General features: G+C 43.1%; 2 pseudogenes; one reads left to right on the top strand and one right to left on the bottom strand.

Moving 5' to 3' along the window:
- Positions 1-3435, bottom strand: part of LOC119524620 — a 108136-nt pseudogene extending 104701 nt beyond the window's left edge.
- A 145-nt stretch (positions 3436-3580) lies between these two features.
- The window catches only part of LOC119524658, a 29623-nt pseudogene continuing 16101 nt past the window's right edge, over positions 3581-17102 (top strand).

Genomic DNA, 17102 nt, shown 5'->3' with positions numbered 1-17102 from the left:
CATTTTTTCCTCCCGCAGATATTCACGAGACCAGCTGAAGGAGCGGAAGATGTCGGCATGGAACGCGACCTGGGCGGAGCTCCTGGTTTCATGCCCTAAGGGCTGGGCATGGGCTTGGTTTCTGCGAGCGTTTCTCTGGGCTTAAGCATCCCAAAGGCCTTGCTAGTAAAGCAGGCTGTCACCTCTCATTCATGTGGGACAAATGGTCCCCAGCTCTAACATCTGTGCTAAGGAACCCCCCTGCTCCTTAGGAGCTTGGCCTACCTTCAGTGGGTGGTCCAAACCTCCTGCCCGTCCCCTAGAATGTTCCACAGAAGCTGCACAGCTCTGGTGGAAGGAGGGGAAGGAGAAAAATGGGCTGGGCCAAATAGGAAGGGCCTGGAATGCCAAGCTTTGCAGCCCAAGTCTGGGACCGTTGCTAATGGGATCTCCAAGAGTTCTAGGGAAAGGCTTAGATGCTAGTAGGGAAGGTCAGAGGAGGCAGCTGTTCTAGAGATGTGGGAGTGGAGAGCAGTCAGAGAGGGGAAGGGCAGGTCCTGCAGCCCATCATGTTGCACCATGGCACCCAGGCTCAAAGTGGTGTGGAACAGCTTTACCAGGTCCTGCAGGCCCCATGTAGACGAATCGGTATTCTCCACATCGAGGGCGTCCCAGTACTCATTCAGCCAGTCTGATGAGAACACTGGCAGGGTTACACGTCCTCCATCGGGGAGACCCTTTAGAAAGAACACATGTGGACAGATGACTATTAACTTGGCCAGAGGCATGAGAGGAGAATGCCTAGGTAGCATGAAACCCCCAAAACATCATGCTGTTCCTCTGTCTTGTCAGTCTTTGTGCACCTGTGGAACCCTCCTATTCATTCATCCTTAAAACCCTGCTCATTTATTACCTCCTTTATGACCTCTACTGACCTTCTTCTGTACTTTTTATTTTTTAATAAATCCCAGGCTTCTGTCCTTTTTAGTTTTTAGGGCTGCTAGATAAAAATACAGGACACCTGTCAAAATTAAATTTCAAATACATAAGGAATGATTTTCTAGTATAAGTATGTCCCATGCAATATTTGGGACAACTTATCCAAAACACCATTCATAGCTCATTTGAAACCTGAGTCCACAGTGCATGATAGTGTTTAGGCACATGTGTCCATCTCTACTACTGGAACAGGAGCTCTTTGAGTGCTGGGATCAGCGCATTAATGTATCTGGGTCCATGGTTTTAACTGGCTTAATGCTGTATGGCAAAAAGCTCCGAGGATGCTATGCATTGGGGTGCCAGGTGCCAGCTGTTGTCATGCACTACTGGATTGTCCTGGTAATCACGAGGGCCTGGCCTCTAGTCTCATTTCACCTTTTTGAGCCTTAGTTTCCACATGGGCAAAACAAGAATTCATTTGTTTATACTTTCACTCCATATTGAGCACCTGCTATGAGCTGGGCCCTGTGCCAGGGGGTGGGATCTAAAATGACCATCATGGTCTCTACTACTGGGAAAAGGACACTGTAGAGAGGGAAACTGAACTAAACCTGTGGATTCCCACAGAGAGGGGGATCACTGGGCAGGAGTCAGGTCCATGCTGGGGGAACCACCTTGCCTGCAAGAGGATAAGCATTTCTCAGAGTGAGCATCATATTAATAGGATCTTGAGGGGTAAGTGGGAGCTCCCCAGGTGGAAGAAGCATGAGATAAGTGGGGACAGACCTTGAAAGATTCGGAACACGTATTACAGAGTTTTCTGTTGGTCTTATCAGTGACGATTTCAAACATGGGGCAGGACATGGTTGTGCTAGGAATCATTTTGACAACCTTTAGAGAGACTAGCAGGGAGGAGAAGATTTGAGGTGGTTATATCAGGAAACCCCAGCAGCAACTAAGGCAGAGAAGGCAGGGCCTGATTTGAAGAAGCAGGGGGAGGAAAAGGAGAGGCTGGTTTCAGGGGCATCTAGAAGGAAGTGGCTAAGGCTGGGGGCTGCCAGTTAGATATGGAGGGTGGGGCAGAGGAGGGGATCCAGGCAACTCTGGGCAAACAAGATAGAAGTGTGTGACTGCACTTGCACGAAGCTCACACTCTTCACAGTGGCCAACACCTGCCAGGCACTGTGAGATGTCAATGTTTAGAAAGAATGACACTTCTAGCCTTGCTGAGGAGCTGGTTTTTTCACCTTGACTAAACTCCTAACTTTGGATGCGCCTGTGGGCCCACACAGTCAGTCAAGCTCAGGGTTCATTCAGTTCTAGCAAGTCGGCTGAACCACAGTCAGTATGTGAAGCCCCTTTACCTGCACAGGTGCCAGTCTTTGAGTACAGACAGCCCCGTGAGAGGAGTAGTTCTGCTGGATGTACTCTTTCCAGTACTAATGTAATCTCTGAGGGGCATGTGTTTCCTTGGGGTTCGAGTTGTACTCCTGCACTCCGCAGTTTGCAACAGGTACAACCATGTCTCCTAAAACAAGAAGGGCATGCGCAGTTTGTGCTCTGCACACGGAACATGAGGTTTTTCTGAGAGTCATCCACGCCTGTCCATCCTCACTGACCCTGGTCTGGCCTCTTGCTGAACTACCTGTCTCCAACCACGGGCCTTCCAGCTCACTGTCAACACTGTCATCCAGTGAAGCCTCCGAGGGAGCCACTCATGCTTTGCCCTCCCCCAAATCCCCAATGGCTCCCTCCTTTGCAGCCCTCCGCAAACTGACCTTAGCTGAAGGAACTCTGAGGAGGTGCAGGGGTCAGAGGGCACCGGCTCTAATCCCGTTCTGGAATTTGCTGCGAGGAAAACGCCCATCCCACGACCCTCACGCCCTTCAGGTCTGCCCTTACCATACTTCTGGAGCAAATAATCGAAGTCGGGCTTCCCGCTGCGCGTCACCCAGTGCCTCCTGCTGCCCCAGCCCTCCGTGAAGGCGCTGGAGAAAACGCAGGGCAGGTTGGGGAGCAGGTAGCCCTTAAAGAAATCGGCGTAGGAGAAGGAGTCCGGCTTCTCGATGAAGTCAGCGCGCCCGGGTCCGGCAGGCTCCGCCCGGGAGACACCCGTGGAGGCCACGGAAGTGCCTCTCCGCTCGAACACGCGCGTCTCCCTGTCCATCCCCCGCGCCCCGGTGGTCGCCGCCCGGAGGGAGGCTGCGGGACCAGGCGCCCCGCGGCCCCCAGGAGTCAAAACCGAGCCAGGCAAGGAGCGGGGCTCGAAACCCGGACTCCCGGATTCCAATTGCTTATTCTTTACTCGGTACCGGGAGATGAAACAGGAAATAACTTAAGAAGAAAACAAACCTCTTCCGGCGTAGAAGCCGAGGGCACCAGCCAGAAAAAGAGACTGCAAGGTGCAAGCATGCGCAGCCGAACGGAACCAAGTGTCCGGCCGCGTGGCGTTCCCGTCCGATCCCATATCGACAGCGCACCGGGCCAGGACATTTGCGCATGCGCCTTGCCGTCCATCGCCGCCCTTATCTCCAGACGCGGACGCTTGAGCGGCTCAGAGCACCTCCTCCCGGCGCCTCAGAAAGGCGCTGGGAGTCTGAGTTCGTCAGGTGCATTTGGCCGACAATCGGGGCCTCTGCTCCAAACCCTTTCGGCCTTCTCCTCCCGCACAGTCCCTCCCGCTGAGGTTGCCCCGGCGACCCTCCTCTCCCCAGTGGCCCAGGGGCTGGCGGGAGGCGATGTGATGTGGGCTGAAGAGCCAAAGGTGGGGTCCTGGGGAAGGGTGAGCATCTGACGGGGATGGTGGGGACCTGGAGGAGATGCGGAGGGACCTGGGGGGCCGGTGGGGACTTGGAGGGGTTCTGGGGGGAATGAGAGGAGGACTGAAATAACAGTGTGGGGGCGTGGAGGCTGAGATTGGCGATTGCACACACCCGCGGGCCGGGAGCGGGGAATGGGGGCTACCCCATTCAGGATGGGAGAAGCAAAAGTTCTGGCAACATAGACCTATGCACATCAATATGGAAAAAAAGAAAACGTTTGATTGTATAAGCTTTACGGATGACACGTATGTAAGCAGTCTGCGAGAGAGTACAGAGTCTGGGCAGAATTTCACACAGTATATGAAGTAAAAGAAATAATTAAAACCTCTCTTGTCTTGAGAGAAAAATAGATGCATCTTGTGATGGCCTCCTGTTCACTTGGAGAAAGACTCCTGAGTTCATTTTGAAGGTGTGTGTTTACAGTGCCAAAGGTCAGGAAGCCTGTGGCCTTGCGTTAGGAAATAGGCAGACTAGGTTCTTCTAATTCCTGAGCAGGAGAATCTATTATGTTTTTAAGGAGATACCCTGAAGGGAAGGGAGGGGCGATTGCCTCCTCTTTATTAAGCAGAGAACATTTCATTTTATTTACCCTCAGTGGGATGGGGGGGGGGTCCGGGGAATGTTGGGGCTGAAACCCTCCTGGAGGGGAGTTGAAGGGAGAACTCTTTCTAAGAGATATGAAGTCGACCTGGAAGGACAGCAGTGTGGGGAAAGATGGAGAGAAGATGACCTTGTCCTGGGGAGTTGTGAGGGAGGACTTGGAGGAAAGTGAGTTTTTGGAGAGTCTGAGGCTAGGTAGAGGAGGGTTTTCAAGTGGGAGCCAAGAACACAGGAGAGATCGGGACAAGTGGTGGAGAGATGTTTGTGGCAAGTGGAGCCAAGTGCAGGGATTGTGCTGGTCTGTATGGGTTACGGTCCCTTCCCAATCTGCCACATGGCACTTGTGCCGGTTTGGATGTATTATGTCCCCCAAAATGCCGTGTTCTTTGATGCAGTCTTTTGAGGGCAAAGGTATTAGCATTGATTAGGTTGGAATCATTGGATTAGGTTGTTTCCATGGAGATGTGCCCCACCTAACTGTAGGTAATACCTTTGATTAGATTATATCCATGGAGGTGTGGCCCTGCCCATTCAACATGGGTCTTGATTTAATTACTGGAGTGCTTTAAAAGAGAGAGCCACACAGGCCCAGACACTTGCTGACACTGATGCTTAGACATGCTTGGAGTTGTGTACCCCTTGATGGCTGCAGCCAAGAGGGACATTTTGGAGACGGCTGTTGCAAGCAGACTTTTGCTAGCCCAGAGTTTGCCTGGGAGAAACCAAGAGAACACCCACAGATGTCTAGAGAGGAATGTCCTGGGAGAAAGCCATTTTGAAACCAGAACCCTGGAGCAAGCGGGTGACAGCCATGTGCCTTCCAAGCTAACAGAGGATTTTGGGACGTCATTGGCCAACCTTCAGTGAAGGTACTGTATTGTTGATGCGTTACCTTGGACACTTTATGGCCTTAAGACTGTAACTGTGTAACCAAATAACCCCCCTTTATAACAGCCAGTCCATTTTTGGTGTTTTGCAAAACGGCAGCATTAGCAAACTGGAACAGCAGTTGTGTGGCTGAGGTGTGGGATTGTCCACAATCCTATCCAGATATGACCATTTTTTATTTTTTATATAGAACCTATCCTTCCCAGCATTTATTTATGTACTTCTCTTTTTCTCATTTGCTGTTCCTCCCTCCCTACACATATGCATACGTTCTATTTTATATATGTATATGTGTTTGATTTTCTTAACCATTTTTTAAAAAATTTAACTGTCAGCATCTTACTCTCATTGACCAGATGTTCCTTAATTATTTAATTTCAGTTGTGTTGAGTGCAGATCATGGGAAGCAAATGGGAATGGTGTCAGAAGCAGTGTTCATAATTGCTTGAAGATTTGGGAAGTATGGTTCAAAGTATAGTTCAAGGGAGAAATATAGAAATTCAGTTGACATTGCCTGGGAGGAGTTTCAGTATTCCTTGAGTTTCTGAAGCTCTGGTGAAGATTAAGTTTCCTAAGAAAGAGGCAGTTTGGGGCCAACGGGTCCACATGTATGCTCCTCAAGACTGTTGGGGGACAAATGAACCACTGACTCGGGGTAGGAGATTGAGCTCTTATTTCTTGAGCACTTAGTCTGGGCCAGATAGTTTGTGCTTCTTCCGCAAGGTGGCCCCCTGGCATTGGCAGTATTTCACTAGTGCACAGATGAGGCTTGGAGAGATTCATTAAGGATCTAACGTAAGTAGTGAGAGGCTGAGCTGGGGCTGGAACACTCAAATTATTGGTTCTCAAAGTGTGGCGTCTGGACCAGCAGCACTGGCATCACCTGGGAACTGGTTAGAAATGCACATTCCTGAGCCCCACCAGACCTACTGAATCAGAAATTGATGGGATGAGGCCAGTTTGAGAACCACTGCCCAGAGCTTGTGACATCCCAGTTACACATACCTCAAAAAGAGCCAGGAAAAAAACAGGTGGGGATGGGGGTTAAAGATAGCACTTTGCAGGAAAAACAGTAAGAGTAATGTAAAATCTCCATTCTCCTCTCTGAAAAGTTAGGATGAAGGTATTTGACAGGGCACATCATGTGAACAGGCCATGTTGTTGGAATAAAACGCCCCCAAACATAGTGTATTTCAGCCTCCCAGGTTGAAAATGGGAGCTTCTGAGGGAGTGGAAAGAGGGGTATGAGGGAGAGGAGGTGAAGGTAATGGAAAAAGCAAAACGGCCACGGTGGAGACACTGCCACCACTGTTCTGACTAAGCCTCCGTTGGTCAGGAGTTATTGGAAGGTGTGTAAAGTGTTGCTTATTCTGTTACTTTGGAAATTAACTAAAAATAGGGTGTTTACTTATGATTTGAGACTCACTCATGGGGCACATGTCTGATGGAAATGCTGAAAGAGACCCATTGTACAACTTGTAGTACATTATTGATGCATCCCGTGTGATCACAGACTCCATCCCCCTGAACCTCACTTCTTGGGTTAGCAGCAGACACCCATGGGATGTCTTGCCAGGATCTCCCCTTCCTAATTCAGTTCCCAATTCACTGGGTCAGTGGAGGTCTTCAAGTCTTTTCTCTGGTAGATCTGGGTTCCAGATTGTAACAGTCGGAACAAAGGAGGACTTGAGGAACTTAGCACTGCACAGAAGTTAGGATAGAAATGGGCATCAGGTCTGGCCAGCTGGAAGCTCTGGGTGACCTTGACCAGAGCAGAATTGGTGGGTGGTGGGGCACAAGCCTGTAGGAGGTGGTTGGGTGGTAGACATGAGGAGAGGACAGGAAAGCAGTGAGTGTCTCTTCAGAAGAGTCTTCTAAGAAGGGTAGCAGACGAATGGAGCAGTAGCTGGAGAAGGGTGTGGGGTAAGGAGAGGGCCTTTTGTTTGTATGTTTTTAAGATGGAGATCTTGGAGCATATTTGTAAACTGCTGAGATGGTCTAGGACCAGGGTTCAGCAAACTCAAGTTCATTGGCCAAATGTGGCCTGCCACCTGCTTTAGATAATCATGTTCTGTTATTACAGCTGTGCCTATTTGTTTATGTACTGTTTTGTGGCTGCTTTCATGCTGCTTTCATGCTGCCATTCTACAGAGACTATATGGCCCACAAGCTTAAAATACTTACTATACTTTACAGAAACAATTTGCCCATCAGTAGGAGAGATGGAGAAGTTGATGCTGGAGCGAGAGGGGCTGGGATCAAGCACAACAAAAGGGAGCCCTAGCCTTCTAGAGGAGTGGGGACACTGCTTCCCCTGCCCTGTGTGTGGGGACATCTAGGGACAGGTGGGAAGTGAGGGGCTCCCATCAGTGGAGCCTGAGTTAAGGTCCTCACCTGAGAGCGAGTTAGGGAAGAAGAGCATGGGCTTATTCTAATGCGTTATGGGAATGTTTTTCTCATTTTTGCCCTTCCACTTAATTTTTGCTTACTTCGTTTGTTGGGAAAGGTGCCATGGAAATCTGTGGGTGGGAATAGTCATGGCCACATGTTTCCTTGTGCTTTTTCCTGGGTATAAATTTATTTAATAATAAATTTCTCATACTTATTTTTTGTCCCGATAATGAGGAGTGTTTTGATTGTCCTCCTCCTAACTCTTCTCTTCTCTTCTTTCTTTCTTTCTTTTCCCTTTTTTTCTTGTTTTAATTTTAGAGTATTTTCAAGCTGGTGTGGTTCTTAGGGCTTCTAGCGAATTTAAAGGTGGAGAAGCAGAGGACCAGAAGGTGAAGTAACTTTTCCAAAGTCATAAAATTTTTGGCAGAGCTGGAATTGGCATTACAGCATGCCTTCTCTGATGCAGTGATGCCAGGAGAATAAAACTCAGTAATTCTCTGGAAATTTGTACATAATTTCACTCAGTGCACATGGAATGCCCTCCCATAGTACATGCTCAAGAGTGCTAGCTCAGGGTCAAATCATCGGTAATTTAAAATTGATTTCCATGCTATATCAAGCTCTCAAAGTAGTGGGGATATGGCAGTGAACGAGATATAGTCCCTAATGCCAGGTAGCTGAATCTGGGGGTGGGGAGTGGGAGGTTGTTTATGGGCCTCTGCAGTGTGGCTGGATGGTGGTCAGCTGGGAGAATTAGGAGCAAAGCTGCTGTTAGAGATGACAAGTGCTGCAAGCACAGGGGAGTGATAGAGGCCTGAGGCCCCTCACCTCACCTTCATGTCTGTCTTAGAATTTGGAAACACAGTGGTGTCACTAAGTACTTTGAAAATCATGTTTGCATTTTATGTGGTTAGTCCTCTCACAATTCTGAGAAATAGATACCTTTTCTATTATTCAGTGTCCAAATAGCTTTCTAGTGACATACCTGGTGGTGGTGGTAAAATAGCACTAGCAGACTGAGCACATTGCTTACTGGTGACCTCACCAGTGGTCACTAGGCTTACTGGGAGGATAGGTATGTGGGTCATCACATACTGAGCTTGTTTCCTTGTCTTAAGGGAAAAAAAAAAAGAGCCAAAGTAGAGTGCTCAAGTGAGTGTTTCTCTCACTTGAGAAAGGCTCAGTTAAGATAAATTTTGCTTTGAGGTTCCCTCTGCTTTATTTCATACAATTTGATATATTTTCACAAAAGGAAAAGCTGACCTCCCATGCATTTCTACCCTATTCATAAACGTGATCATAATATATGCCAGGGGAAAGACTTGTGCTTAAAACTTACGTATCCAAGCCCCTGAAAGAGATGACACCAGTCTTCTATACCAAAGGTCAAGAAGTGTTAAACAGCTCAGAAAACAGTCATAGTGTTCCAGTTACATAGGGTCATAAATTTCTGAGCTCATTTACAGAGCTTTCAAAGGTGGGAGTGTACAGTTTTTTAAAGTTTGTTTTTGTTTTTTATTATTTTTTTAATTTAAATTATTGTGGTACAGACATAGGGGACTGGTGGTTTGATGGGTTGAGCCCTCTACCACAGGTTTTACCCTTGGGAAGACGGTTGCTGCAAAGGAGAGGCTAGGCCTCCCTATGGTTGTGCCTAAGAGCCTCCTCCCGAATGCCTCTTTGTTGCTCAGATGTGGCCCTGTCTCTCTAGCTAAGCCAACTTGAAAGGTGAAATCACTGCCCTCCCCCCTACGTGGGACCAGACACCCAGGGGAGTGAATCTCCCTGGCAACGTGGAATATGACTCCCGGGGAGGAATGTAGACCTGGCATCGTGGGACGGAGAACATCTTCTTGACCAAAAGGGGGATGTGAAAGGAAATGAAATAAGCTTCAATGGCAGAGAGATTCCAAAAGGAGCCGAGAGGTCACTCTGGTGGGCACTCTTATGCACACTTTAGACAACCCTTTTTAGGTTCTAAAGAATTGGGGTAGCTGGTGGTGGATACCTGAAACTATCAAACTACAACCCAGAACCCATGAATCTCGAAGACAGTGGTATAAAAATGTAGCTTATGAGGGGTGACAATGGGATTGGGAAAGCCATAAGGACCACACTCCACTTTGTCTAGTTTATGGATGGATGAGTAGAAAAACAGGGGAAGGAAACAAACAGACAAAGGTACCCAGTGTTCTTTTTTACTTCAATTGCTCTTTTTCACTCTAATTATTATTCTTGTTATTTTTGTGTGTGTGCTAATGAAGGTGTCAGGGATTGATTTGGGTGATGAATGTACCACTATGTAATGGTACTGTAAACAATCGAAAGTACGATTTGTTTTGTATGACTGCGTGGTATGTGAATATATCTCAATAAAATGAAGATTTAAAAAAAAAAAACTATCAAGCTTAGGGAAAAAAAATTATTGTGGTAACATACATACAACAAATACACCACTGTACCATTTTTTCATTATAACAGTTGTAGGTTTTTAGACACATCATGCAGGAAGTACAGAGTTCCCATTTTACCATTTTTAAGTGTACAGTTTCAGTGGTATTAATTACATTCATCTATATCTATATAGATAGATACCATCATCTATATCTATTACCTAAGTTTTTTCATCTTCCTATGCAGAAACTCTGTACCCATTAAGCAGTAACTCACCATTCCCCCTTACCTGCAGCCCCTGGTAAATTCTAATGAACTTTCCATTTCCCTGAATTTGCTTATTCTAGATATTTCATTTAAGTGGAATCATGCAATGTTTGTCCATTCAGGTTTGGCTTATTTTATATGGTGTGATATATTCAGGGTTCATCCATTTTGTAGCATATATTAGCACTTAATTCCTTTTTATGGCTGAATAATATTCCATTGCATGTATATGCCGTATTTTGTTTATCCATTCATCTGTGAGGGACGCTTGAGTTGTTTCCCCAATGCTGCTATGAACATTGGTGTACAAGTATCTGTTTGAGTTCCTGTTCCCAGTTCTTATGGGAATGTACATATATATGAAATTGCAGGATCCTATGGTAATTCTGTGTTTACGTTTTTGAGGAAATGTCAAGGTGTTTTTCATAGCACTGTACCATTTTACATTCCCCTTAAAATGTGTGAAGCTTCTGATTCCTCTGTGTCCTCACAAACATGTATTTTCAGGTTTTTTTTAAATAATAACCATCCTAGAGGGTGTAAAGTGGTATCAACAAATGGTGCTGGAAGAATTTAATATCCGTATCCAAAAGAATGAAAGAGGACCACTGTTGCACACCTGTTCCAGTTTGCTAATGCTGTCCTTATGCAAAACACCAGAAATGAATTGGCTTTTGTAAATGGGGTTTATTTTGTTACAAAGTTACTGTCTTAAGGCCATAAAGTGTCCAAGGTTAGGCATCAACAATAGGGTACTTTCACTGGAGAAAGGCCGTTGATGTCCAGAAAACCTCTGTTAGCTCGGGAGGCACATGGATGGTGTCTGTTTGCCCCCAGGTTGCATTTCAAAATGGCCTTCTCCAAAATGTTGCTCTTGGGGTGTTTTGTTCTCTGTTAGCTGCAGCTCTTCTTCAAAATGTCACTCTCAGTTGCTCTGACGTCCCTCTGTTTGTGAGCTCCTTTTATAGGACTCCAGTGAACTAATCAAGACCCACGTTTCCATGGAAACATTCAATCAAGAGGTCACACCCTAATCAAGGTGTCACTTACAGTTGGGTGGGTCACATCTCCATGGAAACTCAATCAGAAGGTTCCAACCTAATCCACACTAATACGTCTGCCCCCACAAGGTTGCATTAAAGAATATGGCTTTTTTCTGGGGGATATAATGTATACAAACTGGTACAACACCTTACACAAAAATTAACTCAGAATGGATCAAGACAATAAGAGAATATAAGAGACAGGACCATAACTCTCTCAGAAGAAAATGTAGGGAAGCATCTTCAGGACTTTGTGGTGGGAAATGGTTTCTTAGACTTTATACCCAAAGCACAAGCAGCAAACAAAAAAATAGATAAATGCGACCTCCTCAAAATTAAAAGCTTTTGTGCATTAGAGAACTTTGTCAAGAAAGTGAAAAGACAGCCTACTTAACTGTGAGAAAATATTTGGAAACCACATATCCGATAAGGGTTTAATATCTAGAATATGTAAAGAAATCCTACAGCTCAACAATAAAAAGACATACAACCCAATTTAAAATTGGATGAAAGACTTGAATAGACATTTTTCCAAAGAGGAAATACAAATGGTTAAAAAACGTATGAAAAGATGCTCAACATCACTAGCTATTAGGGAAATGCAAATCAAAACCACAATGAGATATAATTTCACTGATATCTAGAAAGGCCTACTAGAGTGGCCATTATTAAAAAACAGCAACAGAATACTACAAGAGTTGGAAGGAATGTGGAGAAATAGTGACAATTATTCACTGCTGGTAGGAATATCAAGTGGTGCAGCCACTTTGACAGGCAGTTATTGGTTTCTCAGGAAGCTAAGTATGCTGCCACATATGCTGCAGTCCTTTTACTAGTAATGTACTCAGGAGAACTGAAAGCAGGGTGCAAACAGACATTTATTTGCACACCGATGTTCATAGCAGCACCATTTAGACTTGCCAAAAGATGAAAACAATCCAAGTGTCCATCAACTGATGGATGGATAAATGAAATGTAGTGTATATTTATGATGGAACCTCATTCAGCAGTATGAAGGAATAAGCTCTGGAGCACGTGACAACATGGGTGAACGCTGAGGACATTATGTTGAGTGAAACAAGTCAGATGCAAAAGGACAAATATTGTATGATCTCACTAATATGAGCTAATTCTAATAAGGTAACTCGTAGAGTTAAAATCTAGAATATAGGTTACCAGAAATAGAATGGGGAAGAGATGCTTAATTTGTACAGAATTTATAACTTGGTTGAATTTAAATTTGAATGTTTGGAAACAGAGGTTGTGGTACCACAATATGGTGAGTCTAATTAACAGCACTAAATTACATGTGTGATTGTTTTTGAAAGGGAAGGTTTAGAGTTGAATATATCACTAGAAAGGAAGCTAGAGGATAAAACATGGGATTGTATAACATAGTGAACCCTGATATAGTTAACAGTAATATTTTAATATTCTTTCATCAGTAGTAACAAAAGTACCACACAATTGCTAAGGGTCAATAATAGGGGGGTATAAGGAGTATGAAATTTTTGTTTTGTTTTTTTGAAGTAATGAATACTTTCTAAAATTGTGGTGATGAATGCACAGCTATGTGATGATACTGTGAACCACTGATTGTACACTTTGAATATATTTGTATGATATTTGAATATATCTCCATAAAACTGCTTAAAAATGAAAACAAAATCAGTTGGTCATGTATTTGTGGGTTTATTTCTGGACATTCAGTTCTATTTGATTCCATTCATCTCTAACTTATGCCAGTACCACACTGTTTTGATTACTGTAGTTTTGTTATAAGTTTTGAAATTGGGAAATATGAGACCTCCACTTTTATTCTTTCTCAAGGTGTTTTTGAGTATTAGAGATCTCTTGCCATTCCATGTGAATTTGAGGATTGGCTTTTCCATTGCTATACCTCAACATTATCTGCAGTAGAGTTCACGGTTGTTTACAGTCCTATGTTTTATCTTTTAATTTTTATTCTAGTAATGTATCTCACCTAAAATTTCCCTTTTAACCACATTCATATATATATTTCAGTGCTGTTAATTATACTTACAATAATGTGCTACCATCACCACCATCCATTTCCAAAACTTTGCTATCAACTTAAATAGCAATTCTATACAAATTAAGCATCAACTCCCTGTTCTCTACCCCTAATCTGTCTTCTGGTAACCTATAGTCTAGATTCTAACTCAATGAGTTTGCTTATTATAAGTAGTTCATATCAGTGAGACCAGACAAAATTTGTCCTTTTCTGTCTGGTTTATTTCACTCAGCATAGTGTCAAGGTTCATCCATGTTGTTGCACGCATCAGGTTTCGTACCTTTTTGTGACTGAATAATATTCCATTGTATGTGTGTACCACATTTTGTTTATCCTTTCTTTGGTTGATGGACACTTGGGTTGTTTCTATCTTTTGGCAATTGTGAATAATGCCTTATGAACATCAGTGTGCAAATATCTGAGTCCCTGCTTTTAGTTCTTCTGGGTATATACCTAGTAGTGGGTTTGCCAGGTCATACAGTAATTCTATGCTTAGCTTCCTGAGGAATTGCTTAACTGTCTTCCACAGCTGCTGCACCATTTTATATTCCCACCAGCACTGAGTGAGTGTTATTTCTCCACATCCTCTCCAACATTTGTAGTTTTCAGTCTTCATAACAGCAGCCATTCTTGTGGGTGTGAAATGATATCTCATTGTGGTTTTAATTTGCATTTCCCTGATATTAATGATGTTGAGCATCTTTTCATGTGCTTTTTAGCCATTTCTGTTTTCTCTTTGGAGAAATGTCTGTTCAAGTCTTTTGCCCGTTTTTTTTCATTGAGTTGTTTATCTTTTTATGGTTGAGTTGTGGGACTTCTTTATGTATTCTGGAAATTGAACCCTTATCAGATCTGTGGTTTCCAAATATTTTTTCACATGGAGTAGGCTGTCTTTTCACTTTCTTGACAAAGTCCTTTGATGCTCAAAATTTTTAATTTTGAGGAGGTCCCATTTATCTATTTTTTTCTTTCATTGCTTGTGCTGTGGGTGTAAAGTCTAAAAAACCATTGCCTAACACAAGATTCTGAAGTATCCCAATTTTTCCAGCACCATTTGTTGAAGAGACTATTCTTTCCCAATTAAGTGGACTTGACAGCACTGTCAAAAATCAATTAGATTTTATTAGACCTACAGATGTAAGGTTTTGAATTCTCAATTTGATTTCATTGTTTAGTATAGCTATCCTTGTGCCAGTACTGTACTGTTTTGACCACTATAGCTATGCAGTAAGCTTTTAAGTAATGGAGTGTGAGTCTTCTAACATAATTCTTCTTTTACAAGATGTTTTTCACTATTGGGGGCCCCTTACTCCTCCAAATAAATTTGATAATTGACTGTTCCATTTATGCAAAGCATGCTGTTAGAATTTTGATTGAGATTGTGTTGAATCTGTAAATCATTTTTGGTAGAATTGACATCTTAACGATATTTAATCTTCCAGTCTATGAACATGGAATCCCCTTGTTCCGGTTTGCTAATGCTGCTGTCATGGAAAATACCAGAAATGGATTGGCTTTTTTAAAGGGGGTTTATTTGGTTACAAATTTAGAGTCTGAAGGCCGTGAAAATGTCCAAATTAAGGCATCAACACAAGTATATCTTCACTGAAGGAAGGGCAATAGTGTCTGGAAAACCTCTGTTAGTTGGGAAGGCATGTGGCTGGCATCTGCTGATCTCGTGTTGTGTTCCAGCTCCTCTCTCAGCTCCTGTGCATTCTTCAAAATGTTGCTCTTGGGGCGTTTTTCCTCTCTTAGCTTCTCCAGAGCAAACACTGGGCTAGCACCTCCAAATTGTCAGCAAAAGTCTGCTTTCAATGGCCATCTCCAAAAATGTCTCTCTCAGCTGCTCTTCAAAATGTCACTCTCAGCTGCTCTGAGATTCTTCTGTTTGTGAGCTCTTTTATAGGACTCTGGTGATTAAATCAAGACCCACACTGAATGGGCAGGGTCCACATCTCTGTGGAAATAATTCTATCAAAGGTTTCACCCACAATTGATTGAGTCACATCTCCATGGAAAAACTCAATAATGGATTCCAACCTAATCAACACTAATATGTCTGTCCCTACAAGATTGCATTCAAGAATATAGTTTTTGGCGGGACATAATATATCCAAACTAGCACACTCCTTGTGTTTGTTTAGGTCTTCTTTGATTTCTGTTAGCAGAGTTTTTTAGTTTTCTGTGTTCAGCTTCTTTGCATCCTTGGTTAAATTTATTCCTAGATACTTGGTTCTTAGTTGCTATTGTAAATGGAACTTTTTCCCACATACACTTGAGACGAATGTATATCCTGCTGTTTTGGGTGCAATGTTCTGTTTATGTCTGTTAGGTCTAGTTCGTTTATCATGTTATTCAAGTTCTCTGTTTCTTTATTGATCTTCTGTCCTGATGTTTTATCTATTGATGAGAGTTATGTATTGAAGTTAGTTTTGCTAGTGTTTGCCTTATGTATTTTGGGGCACCTTGGTTAGGTGCATAAGTATTTATGATTGTTATTCCTTCTTGGTGGATTGCCCCTTTTATTAATATATTATGTCCTTTGTCTCGTATATCAGCTTTGTACTTAGGCTGTTTTGTCTGATATTAGTATAGCTACTCCAGCTCCTTTTTCATTACTATTTGCATGGGATATCTTTTCCATCATTTCACTTAAGTTTGTTTGTGTCTTTCATATAAGGTGAGTCTCTTGTAAACAACATATTGTTGGAGAACGCTTTTTAATCCATTCTGCCAATCTCTGTCTTCTGACTGGGGACTTACTCCATTAGTATTCAGTGTTATTACTGTAAAGGCAGTACTTCAACCATTTAGTCCTTTGGTTTTCATATGTCCTATGATTTTTTGTCTCTCTTTTCCTTTATTGCAACGTCCTTTTCTGTATAGTTGATCTTTTTGTGATGTAGCTGACTCATCCCTTTTGCATTTCTGTTTCAGTATATTTTTCAAATACTTTCTTTGTGCTGACCCTGGGGGTGATATTACATAACCGACTTCTATAACCTACTGATTTCAAAAGTTATCAACTCAACTTCAATAGCATGTTCTCTGTTCCCATATCCTTGTTTCCACTCTTTATGTTGGTTTTGTCCCACTTTACCACTTTATATTTTGCATGTCCATTATTAGAAACTATGCCTTTCTTTTGTTCAATTGTATTATGATTTTTATAGGAATTAATGAGTAGAGTTGTATATTGAGGATACAGTACTATTGGGTTTTGCATTTACCCTTTTAGTTACCCTTATTGATGATCTTCATTTCACCACACTGATCCAAGCCACTCTATCCTGTCTTTTCCTGTCAACCTGCAGAACTCCCTTATGTAGTTTTTGTTAGGCAAGTCTTTTGTCGATGAATTCTCTGAGTTTCTGTTTTCTGTGAATATTCTAAACTCTTCCCTCATTTTTGAAGAATAATTTCACTGGATAAAGAATTTGGAGCTGGTAGTTTTTTTCTTTCAGTACCTGAACTGTATCATACCACTGCCTTTTCACCTCTGTGGTTTCTGATGAGAAGTCAGAACTTACTCTTACTGAGGATCTCTTGGATGTGACAAATAGCTTTTCTCTTGCTGCTTTTAAAGTTTTTTCTATATCTTTGGCATTTGAAATTTTGATTAGTATGTGTCTTGGAGTAGGTCCATTAGGATTTACTCTGTTTGGAGTATGTTGTGCTTTTTGGGTATGTATATTCATGTCTTTTATAAGAGTTGGGATATTTTCAGCCATTATATCCTCTATT

This window comes from Choloepus didactylus (genome assembly GCF_015220235.1).
Source record: "Choloepus didactylus isolate mChoDid1 chromosome 11 unlocalized genomic scaffold, mChoDid1.pri SUPER_11_unloc3, whole genome shotgun sequence".
In the NCBI taxonomy this organism is placed as follows: Eukaryota; Metazoa; Chordata; class Mammalia; order Pilosa; family Megalonychidae; genus Choloepus; species Choloepus didactylus.
This window is presented reverse-complemented; position numbering and strand designations above follow the sequence as displayed.